Source organism: Eutrema salsugineum, unplaced genomic scaffold (genome assembly GCF_000478725.1).
Source record: "Eutrema salsugineum unplaced genomic scaffold, Eutsalg1_0 scaffold_12, whole genome shotgun sequence".
NCBI lineage: Eukaryota > Viridiplantae > Streptophyta > Magnoliopsida > Brassicales > Brassicaceae > Eutrema > Eutrema salsugineum.
In genome coordinates, this window is record NW_006256895.1 from 4,341,695 (window position 1) to 4,356,096 (window position 14,402).

The 14,402-nt window shown below is 41.0% G+C and overlaps 1 non-coding gene and 1 pseudogene across 1 annotated transcript; both read left to right on the top strand.

The window, feature by feature from the left end:
• LOC112089121 overlaps positions 1-14,402 on the top strand; it is a 112,674-nt pseudogene that overhangs the window by 84,238 nt on the left and 14,034 nt on the right.
• LOC112089570 lies at positions 8,694-8,800 on the top strand. The gene has a single exon (XR_002901205.1). It is a non-coding gene; the product is annotated as a small nucleolar RNA R71 (small nucleolar RNA).

Consider the following 14,402-nt stretch of genomic DNA (forward strand, 5'->3'; position numbering starts at 1 on the left):
GGAGATTGCATTAGGCCCAAGAGAGTTTTGCATGGTTTGGAGTGTTAAACAGGTGCTTTTGGAGCCTATTTGGAGTGGAGGATGTGATTCAGATGAAGAAATGGAGTTGAAATGATCAAAATGGTGAAAAGGAGCAATTTTGGGTTTCTCGGCAAAATGATGTACTGATGGCCGAAGATTCTCGGCCAAAATCCTTCCCGCGGGTAGCTTTCTCGGCCAAAAACACGTACCGCGGTCAAGTCTCTCGGCCAAAATCTCCGGGTGCAGACACGTTTCCGAAATCGCCTGTCCGGGGAACCTTCCGGTCAGATTTAGCTATCGGAGTCTTCATAAAAGTTGGAGATAATTGAGTCAAGAGTTCATAACAGTTGGAATCAAGGAATTTGGACCACGGATCTGAAAGATATGGTAATCGTAAGACGAACAGGTCTCGCACTCATTCCAGAGCAATCCGATATTCCTGAATGATCGCCTGTCCGGGGAACCTTCCGGTCCGATTCAGATGTCGGGTACTGCATTGAAGTTGGAGAGGATAGGATCACGGTCTCATATCAAGCAGAATCGTGGAATTCGGACGCGTGAGCAGAGAGTTAAGCTCGTCGGAAGGAACCCCTGTCTCGCAGCTGTTCCGGACCAAGCAGATCAGTTCTGAAGAATGCGAAGGACGGTGTACTTCCAGGCCGATTCAGTTTCCGGGGTCTTCATGAGAATCAGAGACAATTGAGTCTTATTTCCAGAACGTCCAAGAGCATTCGATTCGGAGCTATGAGCAGGAAGATACGGTCTCCGGAATGGACACATGTCTAGACGCCTCTCTCTGGTCGTGTAAATGCACTGCAAAGATGTTCCCTCCAGGAAGCCTTCCACTTCCCAAGCACCGAGGATTCCTTCACCAAAGTTGGGGATAAATGAGCCCTCTGTCATCTGCAACCAAAATCACTCAATTCAGACAATTATCTTAGAAGTTAAACTCTCCGGAATACGAAGTGGTCCAAGCTGCTCTGAATGCTGCGAGATGGTCTTGCGACTTAGTTAACTCGCAAGCCTGAAGACGAATGCCTGGAAATTGATGCTGCGAGTTGAGAAGTGCGGGTAAGCTATCAATGGATGAGGTCTGAGGCCCCCGAGCAAGAAAATTGCTAAGTCCACAATACTGCGACTTGGGCATGCTACCTGGGAAACACTGGAACCAAGCCGCATGATCATTCGCAATTTACTCCGACTTGAGCCTGCGACCTGGGACTAGGGATGACCAAGTCGCACATGTACATTCCCCAGAAACCTCCTTGGTCCTGCGAGTTGAAGAAGAAGAAGATTAAGCCGCAGCAAGACTCGCAAAACACTCCTACTTGGGCGTGCGGCTAAGACAAAGCGATTTAAGTCTCACAAGACAAGTTCTTCATTTACTGCGACTTGGGCGTGCTACCTGGGAGACACTGGACCAACCCGCAGTAATTCCACTTTACCCACTAAAGCCGGGTCAGGACCCGGTTTGTTCCGGGCTGACCCGGTTCATTAGCACTTAGTATACATAGCTTTTTGGAGAAAAAACCCTAGACATGTTATCTTCTACTTAGTTTTCTCTCTAGTTTTCTTTCCTTTTTAGTGTAAAACGTTTTTGATTAAGAGATATCTGAAGGGATTTGATCATTCCAAGTCTGTTTCTTATCATCTCATCATCTCATTTCTACTTCTAATCATGATTAACATCATCTCTTGCAAAAGATTAGATGTGTTCTTCATGATTAGTGAGTAGTCATCTTTTAAACTTCTAGGTGTGTAGATTAGGGTGCTTAGATGTTTGATTGGTCATGTTTAGGGTTTAGATTCTCATTCCATTTCCTTAGTTAGCTGCTCCTAATGCCAGATTTCCTTGGGAAAGTGAAATCTGGGTTCATAGGCATTTCATGCACCAAAAGTGTTTGATGAAATGCCTGAATGAAAGCTAACTAAGGGTTTATGCATTAATGTCATGGGAATGATTGTTAAATGCATGAATGACATATTAGAACTGTTTCTTAATGCTCATTGTTTCATATTTCACAAATGATGATTTGGTTTGAAAATGGATTAGTGTAGAGGTTAGTGCCTTCATGAGAGGATTAATCTAGATTAGAGTTCTAAGTTAATTGGAATTTGAGATCATGTGATGCTTGCTTTATCTTTCTGTATAAGATTCAGTCTTTCTTAGCTCTTATTTTGATGCACAAAGAGGCTGTCTGGTCATTTTAGACTTGGACCCTTATGCTTGTTGATTGTTTATTCATCTAATGGGAATTAGTCTTGAATTGGTAATTAACAAATGGATTTCTGTCATGAGAATGAATTAATCTGAATTGGAAGTCTAGACTAAATATTTGCAAGTGTTACATTGTTTGCTTAGCATCATGTATTCACATTTAAAGCACCCTGATCAATGATCACATCTAGAGGTTTAGCTTTCTTTTTATTTGAATTTGAGTGTTTGTTTAGTTTCTCTTGCTTGTTTAATTCTTAATTACTGTTTGTTCTTGCTAGTTTTATTATATGCTTTTAGATAATCTTGGTTACCAACTCATCTGCTTATTAGACTTGGATTAAGAATTGATCCTCATAGTCTTAGTGTCTAGAATCTCTCCATTTGGATTGATACCTCAAGTGCTACAATGACATGAGTAGTTGAGGAATTGATCAAGGATTGAAAAATTCCTACTATCAATTTGCCTAAGCTCTAGACCAGAGTGATGTGCAAAGATCTAGCATTAGGAACAGCTAACTAAGGAAATGAAATGAGAATCTAGTCCCTAAGCATCATAAATCAAACATCTAAGCACCCTAATCTACACACCTAGAAGCTTAAAGGATGACTACTCACTAATCATGAAGAACACATCTAATCTTTTGCAAGAGATGATGTTAATCATGATTAGAAGCAGAAATGAGATGATGAGATGATTAGAAACAGCTTAGAATGATGTAATCCTTCAGATATCTCTTAATCACGTTTTTACACTAAAAAGGAAAGAAAATTAGATAGAAACTAAGATAGAAGATAAGATGTTTAAGGTTTTTTTCCAAAAAGCTATATATACTAAGTGCTAATGGACCGGGTCAGCCCAGGAAAAACTGGATCCTGACCCGGCTTTGATGGATAGTGGCGTGGTTTGCCACGGTCAGATGATGCTTAGCCAGACCGTGGCAAACTGATAGTGTCAAAGTTCCTGGACAGATTCTTCATGATCAAGGTTGCCATGGCTTGATTTACACCATGTCTAGTGGCCGTGTCTCTTCTTTTCTGGGTTTGGGTGATGAACTTCTTGGATTGCCACGTTCTTGATCTGGACCGTGTCATGTTGGGCGTGGCAAGGTGTTGATGATTCGGTGATTGCCACGGCCAAACATCAGGCCGTGCTTCAAGACCATGTCAAATCCCGACCATGACATTATGGGCGTGTCAAAGATCTTCATTGCTTGTCGTGGTCAGGTCCAAGGCCGTGCTTCAACACCATGTCAAATCCCGAGAGTTGTCATATTATACCACGGCCAAGCTCAGGCCGTGGCATTATCACCGTGTCAAATCATGACACTTAGCACCTTATCCATTCTTAGACGTCTGGCTGATATGTATGTCTCTCGCCTTTCTTAACTCTCATCTCACGACTCCAAATCCAATGATTCGACCTGTTCTGGGACCGTGACTCTATATCTCCAACTTTGATGAAAGGTTCGGGTTCAGATGACGTCGGCAAGGGCTCCGTTCCACCGGTTCTTTGAGGCGCATCGCGTAAGACCTGATCGGGCCGTGAGACATGTGTTCCTTCTGATGGCAATATCTCCCAGTTCACGGCTCCAAATCGTCTGATTTCAAGAGTTCCGGAAACTAGACTCATTCCTCTTCATTCTTGATAAAGACACCGGAGGTTGAATCGCATTGCAAGTCCTTCATCCCACGCGATCAAAGTAAGGATTTTGTCTGCACCAAACCATCTGTCCGAGTTGCTGTACACAGGTGAGGGTTCCTCCATGATCCCAGCTCCAAGTTGCTCCCAAAAGTCTCCAAATGACCTGAGAACACTCCAAAAATTCAGGACACTCTAGGACCTAATGAAATTCCTAACTAAAGACAAAAGCAAAGACAAATATATGTAAAACTACCTAAATGTATGCATAAGACTCAATATTTGGACAAAAATGCAATCCTAAACATGACAAAATATGAGTATATCAACTCCCCCACACTTGTCCTTTGCTTGTCCTCAAGCAAACAAGAACAAATGAGAGAGAGAGGTTGAATGCATGGGAGTTCATATTTTGTTAAAGAGAGATCATCATTAAAAGAATTCAAAGCTCATTGTTCAAGTTACCAATTCTAGACTGCAATGCAAACTGGCTTACTCTTAAAAGTAGCCATACTTGTCACCAAATGAACCAAACTCAAGCACAAACCATCACAAGCATTCCTAACCTCAACCTTTTGACATTCATTTAAAGTTTCAAGTGGATCATGTTCATCCAAATCAAGTGAATTCATTTGGCTTGGGACTGGGTTTTGAGATTAAAATGATCTCAATCAAGTAACTGGTATTCCATGCAAGGGGATCACTAAAAAATTAGTAGACTTTGGTAAAATGCTAAGGTTAAAAAAGCAATGGATGCATACAAAGATAGAACTGCATCTACCCCACACCCAAAATGCTTTTCACACTCAACTTTAAACCTCTCAAGATTCTTTCTCTAGTCTACTCACCCCAAATGGCATTTTATCCTTGACACTCAATCAGCTCTCATCACTCTCTTCATTTCATCTCTTAGGGGAATGCTTTCTTTAACAACCACTTAGTGAATTTCTTTTCTTTAACACACAAGCTCTTCTTTAATTCAGCCTCTTTTTGAATCTTTTCTCTTTTTTTTTTATGAGACTCTTTTCATTTCAACACATGAGCTCTACATTTCAGCACACACTCACTTTCTTTCATTTAAGCATTCATTCCCCTAACCAATCCGGTACTTTCCACTTTCATCACTCAGATTTTTTTCTTTTCAGCTCACACACTCAATATCAATGCTCTCACTTTCACCTAAACCTAGACTAGCCCTTGATGTTGGACTAGTATCTACATGCAGCACTATCTTTGTCGCTCTAAACCCAACACTTTTTACCAAGTCTACTAGAAACAAGGCCTCACAAATCATGCACACAAGAAGGGTGTTTAAGCTTCAAAGAAAGGTTTGGCTAAAGGCAGGGAACTGTCTCAAGATGAGAGATCAGCTATTTGAGCCAGCAAGAGTGATAAAATGGGATAAGAAAGCTCAAATATGTATGTGGTACCCATGAATTCACAATGATATGCACAAACATGATAATTAGATGTCAAATTCAAGGGTTCTCACTTAAGCAAGGTTGAGGCTATTCACAACTTGATTCAGCTAGCACAAAAGTATTGAGACACCAGTTCAAAGCATGGTTCACACTTGATTTCATACCAGTTTTGCAATGCCTTAAGGGACCAAGCTCTTAAAATGATGCTCTCTTCAAGAAAAAATCTATCATTACTCCCATTTGCATATGATGCAACCTATATGAAAATGCAAACTAAACTCAACCTAAAATGTGAATGCAACTACATGAGCATTTTTTTGTGAAAATTTTTCAGATTTTTCCATTTTTTTTTTGGTTTTTATATGCACTTAGATGAATGCAAAATGAGACTCAAAGTGAAAAGGAAAATAAGAGCAGAATAAACATGATTAGTAAACACGAAATCCCTCCCCCACACTTAATTAACACAGTCCCTTGTGTTATAAAAGCATAAGAGAGGAGTGAAAGGCAAAAGCAAGAAAGATGCAAAATGAGAAATAAAGAACTAGATGCATATGTACAAGGAGTTTGGAGTGTTACCAGATTTGTTTTTGATGGAAGGGAGTAGTGGAATTGTGAATCTCAGGGGGCTAAACATCACTGGAGGTGTCCTAGTTTTGATACTGCTCCTTGCACTGATCTGAACGTGCTTGTAGTGAGGACTGGAGCTCGTTTTTGTGCATTGGTCCTCTTGCCACCCCTGTTGCCACGGTCTGGAAGCTCCTCTGGACAGCCCGTGGCATTCTTTTGTTCTTCCTCTAACACATTACCACGGTTTGGATGTGACCGTGGCAAAGAGACCATGGCAAAAGCTGAAGGTTCTGCTGCCTTAAAACATGTTGCCACGCCTTGAATCTACCCGTGGCATTCCTCTCGTGGCAAAAGCCGAATGGTGGTCTATTCAAAATTCAACTTGCCACGGTTCAATTCTCGGCGTGGCAATCGCCCCATGGCAATCACCGAAGGTTGGCATCCAAGAAAAAGCCTCATGCCACGCCTTGTTCAAGCAGTGATTCATGGTCGTGGCAAACTGTGAACTTAGCCAAATTTTGCATTTCCTTGCATCTTGTCCACCATTCCTTAAGGCCAAAGAACACCAGGTCATCTGTAACCTGAACACACTCCACAAGACACATCAAAACATCCTAAAAACAGCAAAAGAAAGCATGAAAAAGAATATTTACAAAGGATAAGCTTGGGGTGTCTCCCAAGAGCACTTTGTTTAAGGTCACTAAGTTTGACTTTGCAAAACATGTTCTTAGTTGGGGTGAGGTTGAGTACTGATCCTTTTCAGAACTTCAATGGCCTGAGCAAGAAAGCTGAGTTGTGTTGCTGCCTTTTGGAACCATTAGACCCTTGTCCACGAGATCCCATCTTGAGACCTTTGTCCACCAGCTCTTGAATACCATCTGGGTCTTTACCAAAGATGGCCTTTGTGAGACATGCCCTCACTTCAGCAAACAGACCTGGCTTCCCATTGCAATCCAGCTTATATTACAGAGATCCATCATCATCAACCCAAGGAGTGAGATCAAAGTCTTGAGAAGAAAGATCAGGTTCTATGCTCTAATCTTTTGATGGTGAGCCATCACTCTTTGTGTTCATCATCTTTAGATCATCAAGTGTAGGATACCATGAGAGCAAGATGTCTTCTTCTCTGATCAATGGCTGTTCAGTCCCATCCTTGTAAACAGAGTTGGTGTGAGGTTCTTTTTCCATTTCCACAGCTGAGAGAGATTGGGATCCACCCAGAATTCCAGCACTTCCCACATATTTCATCTCAAGTAATTTAGGGGGTTCTATCTCTTGAACAACTGATCCACAAAATTCAGCCAAAGGAGGTGTAACAGGGTAAAAGACATCCTTATTCACCTTTGAAAGCACTACTGTTTGAGTATCAAAGTCAATCATTGCACCAGTGATGTTGAGAAATGAAGTTCCAAGCAATAGGGGGAGCTCTTTGGTCTTCTTCATCTTCATGATCACAAAATCAGTGGGAGTTATGCATTCACAAAACCTGAAGTGGATAGTTTTCCAGAAACCCATATGGTTTCTTGGAGTAGGAATCTCCAAAGGTGATAGAAGAAGGGTATGAAGTTATAGACTTTACCTTTAGCTTCTCCATCATTTCCTTAGACATTATACTAACACTTGAGCCTGAATCACACAAAGCATTCTCCACTTTAAAGTTGCCAAGAGTGCAAGAGATGGTGAACTTCCCTGGGTTACCTAGCTTTGGGAGGGAGGTGGGTTCCATCTGAGTTGATTCAGAGGTGGAGGCACTATCTTGTTGCTTTGCTTGACCAGTTGGCAGCTCCTTTGTTTCAATAGACACTGAATCATTCCCTTGCTGAACAGAAAAAACTGAACTAGCTGCCCCCACACTTTCATTCTCAATGTCCTCATTGAGTTCATGTAAGAAGCCCATGCAATCCTCTATAATGGCATTCTCATCCACATGAGTTTGTGCAGGTTCACTAGAGACTTGACCATAGAGAAGGTCTTCTATTTCTTGCACAGCAGCTGAGTGGTCATCATTGGAGTAGATGGCATTGCAGTAATCTTTTGAGTTTTGAAGAGCTTTACCTGGAAGAGATACTTGTGGATCAAAAGTGCAGATGCCCTTGTTCTTTTTAATAGCCTTTATTTCAGCTCCTAGTGTCTCCAGGTCGGATACCATCTTTTGTTGTCCTATTAAGAGCTGTTGGAGAACAACATTGAAATCAGGACTTTGTTGAACAGGTGGTGGGGCAAAACCAGGAGGTGGTGGCCTTTGTTGCTGGAAGCTGAGTTGGTTATTGAAGCTATTCCCTTGATTCTGAACCGCTGGTTGCTGAAGACCATGTTGACCTTGGGAGTTACCTTGGTACTGGTTCTGTTGGACAAAGCTTTGAGGAGTGTATATTTGGTCTTGGGGGTTGGCCACATTGTTGCTCCTATAGGACAAGTTCTGGTGTTTGTTGAAGTTGTTGTAACCATTGAACTTGTGTTTTGATTCCCAATGAAGTGCAACTCCTCTTGAGTGAGACCCTCTTCATTTGTATTTGTGAAGCATCTCTTCTCCTAACTCACATAGTTAATTGGCTTTTGAGTGGCAGCTAGGGCTTTGTCAAGCTTGATATTCAGCACTTTGATCTTCTCTTCCAGCCCTTGGTGTCTACCAGAATCTTCTCCTCTATAGCTTATATCATAATCTTCCCCATAAGTGTCTTGGCTCATGGCTAAGTTTTCAACAAGTTCCATAGATGCATTGATTTCTTTTGCCAAGAAATTTCCATTTGATGCTGTGTCCAACTGAATCCTGATCTTAGGAACAGCTCCTCTATACAAAGTGCTAAGGAGAGAGGCTTCTGAAAAGCCATGATGTGGACACTTGTTTCTGTAGCTTCTAAACCTGTACAAAGCTTCTCCGAAGGTCTCATTAGAATGTTGAGTGAAGCTGGAAATCTGGTTCCTTAGCTTTGCAGTCCTTGAGCTTGAGAAGAACTTGTATACAAAGGCAATCTTGCATTGCTCCCATGTGTGGATGGATCCTCTTGGGAGGTTCTTTTCCCACTGATGTGCCTTATCTCCAAGGCTGAATGGGAACAATCTCAGTTAGAAGCTGTCTTCAGATATCCCATTGATCTTAGTGAGATCACAAACTCTGTCAAACTGATCCAGATGCTCCATAGGTAAGCCATGGAACTTCTGATTCTGAACCATATTGATCAAAGAGGCCTTCACCTCAAAGTTGTTGTTTTAGACAGGAGGTGGCCTGGTTCCTTCTCCATACTGGTATGCATAAGCTCGGTCATTCTCACCAACAAAGACTGCTGGAGGCTGATGACGTATGGGTGGGTTGGGTAAGGGTTGTGGCTGGTTAACTTGAGGTAGGTCTTGGTTCTGGTTACCATGAGCGTGTCTCTGATGGACCTGAGCCTGTTGATCTTGAATTCCAATCCCATTACCAGCTCTTTGACCGTGATCAGCTTCTTGAGCCTGATGCTCATTCCCAACTTGCTGATTCATTCCTAACCTCTCCAAGTGAACAGCTCTTTCTCTTTGTCTTCTGGCTTGGCTTCTTGTGATCATAAACCTGAAAACAAAGACAGAGCTTGAAAATTGATTAGTAAAACAAAATAAACTTGATCTCAAAAACTATATCAGAAACTAATGCTAACAATCCCCACACAATATGGCAACGGCGCCAATTGATAACTAAGATTTTTCAGGTCTTAGATGGGTTATCAATCCCTTATGTCACTTGTAGTACAAAGGGTATCAATCCAAATGTGTGTTTGCTAGACACTAGTTTATGTGACAAGTTCTTAAGTCAAGCTGAATAAAAGATGAGTTTTGGTGTGAACAAAGTAACAAGAAAGCATAAAGCAAGAAACAAGCAAGCTATGATGAGTGAACTAAACAAAGCAAGCAAGCTAAACAAGAATGTGGTGATAAAGCAAATGATAAAAGATAAACCTCTAGATGTGATCTTTGATTAGGGTGCTGTAGATATCAATTCATGATGCTAAGAACAATAATGCAATGCAAGTTACTCTTTAATCTAGACTTCAAAAGCCGATTAATTCATTCCCATGACAATAATCCCTTTGCTAATCACTTAATCAAGTCTAACAACCATTAGATATAATCAAGCAATCAACAACCATAATGCATCAAGCCTAATAAGTGACCAAACAATCTCTCAACCAAGAAGACTGAATATTACACAGAAAGGCATAGCAGGCAATCACATGATCTCAAACATTTCAACTTAGAACTCTAATCTAGACTAATCCTCTCATGAAGGCATTAATCTCTACACTAATCCACTTTCAAACCAAATTCCCATTTGTGAAATATGAACTAATGAGCATTAAGAAACAGTTCTAATATGTCATTTATGCAATTAACAAACACTCCCATGGCATTAATGCATAAACGCTTAATCAGGCATTTCATCAAACACCTTGTGGGTGGAGATTTGCCTAAGCTCTAGTCCAGAGTGATGTGCAAAGATCTAGCATTAGGAACATCTAACTAAGGAAATGAAATGAGAATCTAGTCTCTAAGCATCATAAATCAAACATCTAAGCACCCTAATCTACACACCTAGAAGCTTAAAAGATGACTACTCACTAATCATGAAGAACACATCTAATCTTTTGCAAGAGATGATGTTAATATGATTAGAAGCAGAAATGAGATGATGAGATGATAAGAAACAGCTTAGAATGATGTAATCCTTTAGATATCTCTTAATCAAAAACGTTTTTACACTAAAAAGGAAAGAAAATTAGAGAGAAACTAAGATAAAAGATAAGATGTTTAGGGTTTTTTTCCAAAAAGCTATATATACTAAGTGCTAATGGACCGGGTCAGCCCAGGAAAAACTGGATCCTGACCCGGCTTTGATGGATAGTGGCGTGGTTTGCCAAGGTCAGATGATGCTTGGCCATACCGTGGCAAACTGATAGTATCAAAGTTCTTGGACAGATTCTTCATGATCAAGGTTGCCATGGCTTGATTTACACCATGTCTAGTGGCCGTGTCTCTTCTTTTCTGGTTTTGGGTGATGAACTTCTTGGATTACCACGTTCTTGATCTGGACCGTGTCATGTTGGGCGCGGCAAGGTGTTGATGATTCGGTGATTGCCACGGCCAAACATCAGGCCGTGCTTCAAGACCATGTCAAATCCCGACCATGACATTATGGGCGTGTCAAAGATCTTCATTGCTTGTCGTGGTCAGGTCAAAGGCCGTACTTCAAGGCCGTGGCATTATCACCGTGTCAAATCATGACACTTAGCACCTTATCCACTCTTAGACGTCTGGCTGATATGTATGTCTCTCGCCTTTCTTAACTCTCATCTCACGACTCCAAATCCAATGATTCGACCTGTTCTGGGACCGTGACTCTATCATCTCCAACTTTGATGAAAGGTTCGGGTTCAGATGACGTCGGCAAGGGCTCCGTTCCACCGGTTCTTTGAGGCGCATCGCGTAAGACCTGATCGGGCCGTGAGACATGTGTTCCTTCTGATGGCAATATCTCACAGTTCACGGATCCAAATCGTCTGATTTTAAAAGTTCCGGAAACTAGACTCATTCTTCTTGGTTCTTGATGAAGACACCGGAGGTTGAATCGCATTGCAAGTCCTTCATCCCACGCGATCAAAGTGAGGGTGTTGTCTGCACCAAACCATCTGTCCGAGTTGCTGTACACAGGTGAGGGTTCCTCCATGATCCCAGCTCCAAGTTGCTCCCAAAAGTCTCCAAATGACCTGAGAACACTCCAAAAATGCAGGACACTCTAGGACCTAATGCAATCCCTAACTAAAGACGAAAGCAAAGACAAATATATGTAAAACTACCTAAATGTATGCATGAGACTCAATATTTGGACAAAAATGCAATCCTAAACATGACAAAATATGAGTATATCAACTCCCCCACACTTGTCCTTTGCTTGTCCTCAAGCAAACAAGAACAAATTAGAGAGAGAGGTTGAATGCATGGGAGTTCATATTTCTTTAAACAGAGATCATCATTAAAAGAATTCAAAGCTCATTGTTCAAGTTACCAATTCTAGACTGCAATGCAAACTGGTTTACTCATAAAAATTAGCCATACTTGTCACCAAATGAACCAAACTCAAGCACAAACCATCACAAGCATTCCTAACCTCAACCTTTTGACATTCATTTAAAGTTTCAAGTGGATCATGTTCATCCAAATTAAGTGAATTCATTTGGCTTGGGACTGGGTTTTGAGATTAAAATGATCTCAATCAAGTAACTGGTATTCCATGCAAGGGGATCACTCAAAAATTAGTAGACTTTAGTAAAATGCTAAGGGTAAAAAAGCAATGGATTACAAAGATAGAACTGCATCTACCCCACACCCAAAATGCTTTTCACACTCAACTTTAAACCTCTCAAGATTCTTTCTCTAGTCTACTCACCCCAAATGGCATTTTATCCTTGAAACTCAATAAGCTCTCATCACTCTCTTCATTTCATCTCTTAGGGGAATGCTTTCTTTAACAACCACTTAGTGAATTTCTTTTCTTTAACACACAAGCTCTTCTTTAATTCAGCCTCTTTTTGAATCTTTTCTCTTTTTTTTTATGAGACTTTTTTCATTTCAACACATGAGCTCTACATTTCAGCACACACTCACTTTCTTTCATTTAAGCATTCATTCCCCTAACCAATTCGGTACTTTCCACTTTCATCACTCAGATTTTTTTCTTTTCAGCTCACACACTCAAAATCAATGCTCTCACTTTCACCTAAACCTAGACTAGCCCTTGATGTTGGACTAGTATCTACATGCAGCACTATCTTTGTCGCTCTAAACCCAACACTTTTTACCAAGTCTACTAGAAACAAGGCCTCACAAATCATGCACACAAGAAGGGTGTTTAAGCTTCAAAGAAAGGTTTGGCTAAAGGCAGGGAACTGTCTCAAGATGAGAGATCAGCTATTTTAGCTAGCAAGAGTGATAAAATGGGATAAGAAAGCTCAAATATGTATGTGGTACCCATGAATTCACAATGATATGCACAAACATGATAATTAGATGTCAAATTCAAGGGTTCTCACTTAAGCAAGGTTGAGGCTATTCAAAACTTGATTCAGCTAGCACAAAAGTATTGAGATACCAGTTCAAAGCATGGTTCACACTTGATTTCATACCAGTTTTGCAATGCCTTAAGGGACCAAGCTCTTAAATGATGCTCTCTTCAAGAAAAAATCTATCATTACTCCCATTTGCATATGATGCAACCTATATGAAAATGCAAACTAAACTCAACCTAAAATGTGAATGCAACTACATGAGCATTTTTTTGTGAAAATATTTCAGATTTTTCCATTTTTTTTTGGTTTTTATATGCACTTAGATGTATGCAAAATGAGACTCAAAGTGAAAAGGAAAATAAGAGCAGAATAAACATGATTAGTAAACACGAAATCCCTCCCCCACACTTAATTAACACAGTCCCTTGTGTTATAAAAGCATAAGAGAGGAGTGAAAGGCAAAAGCAAGAAAGATGCAAAATGAGAAATAAAGAACTAGATGCATATGTACAAGGAGTTTGGAGTGTTACCAGATTTTTTTTTGATGGAAGGGAGTAGTGGAATTGTGAATCTCAGGGGGCTAAACATCACTGGAGGTGTCTTAGTTTTGATGCTGCTCCTTGCACTGATCTGAACGTGCTTGTAGTGAGGGCTGGAGCTCGTTTTTGTGCATTGGTCCTCTTGCCACCCCCTGTTGCCACGGTCTGGAAGCTCCTCTGGACAGCCCGTGGCATTCTTTTGTTCTTCCTCTAACACATTGCCACGGTTTGGATGTGACCGTGGCAAAGAGACCATGGCAAAAGCCGAAGGTTCTGCTGCCTTAAAACATGTTGCCACGCCTTGAATCTACCCGTGGCATTCCTCTCGTGGCAAAAGCCGAATGGTGGTCTATTCAAAATTCAACTTGCCATGGTTCAATTCTCGGCGTGGCAATCTCCCTATGGAAATCACCGAAGGTTGGCATCCAAGAAAAAGCCTCATGCCACGCCTTGTTCAAGCAGTGATTCATGGTCATGGCAAACTGTGAACTTAGCCAAATTTTGCATTTCCTTGCATCTTGTCCACCATTCCTTAAGGCCAAAGAACACCAGGTCATCTGTAACCTGAACACACTACACAAGACACATCAAAACATCCTAAAAACAGCAAAAGAAAGCATGAAAAATAATATTTACAAAGGATAAGCTTGGGGTGTCTACCAAGAGCACTTTGTTTAAGGTCACTAAGTTTGACTTTGCAAAACATGTTCTTAGTTGGGGTGAGGTTAAGTACTGATCCTTTTCAGAACTTCAATGGCCTGAGAAAGAAAGCTGAGTTGTGTTGCTGCCTTTTGGAACCATTAGACCCTTGTCCACGAGATCCCATCTTGAGACCTTTGTCCACCAGCTCTTGAATACCATCTGGGTCTTTATCAAAGATTTCCTTTGTGAGACATGCCCTCACTTCAGCAAACAGACCTGGCTTCTCATTGCAATCCAGCTTATATTTCAGAGATCCAT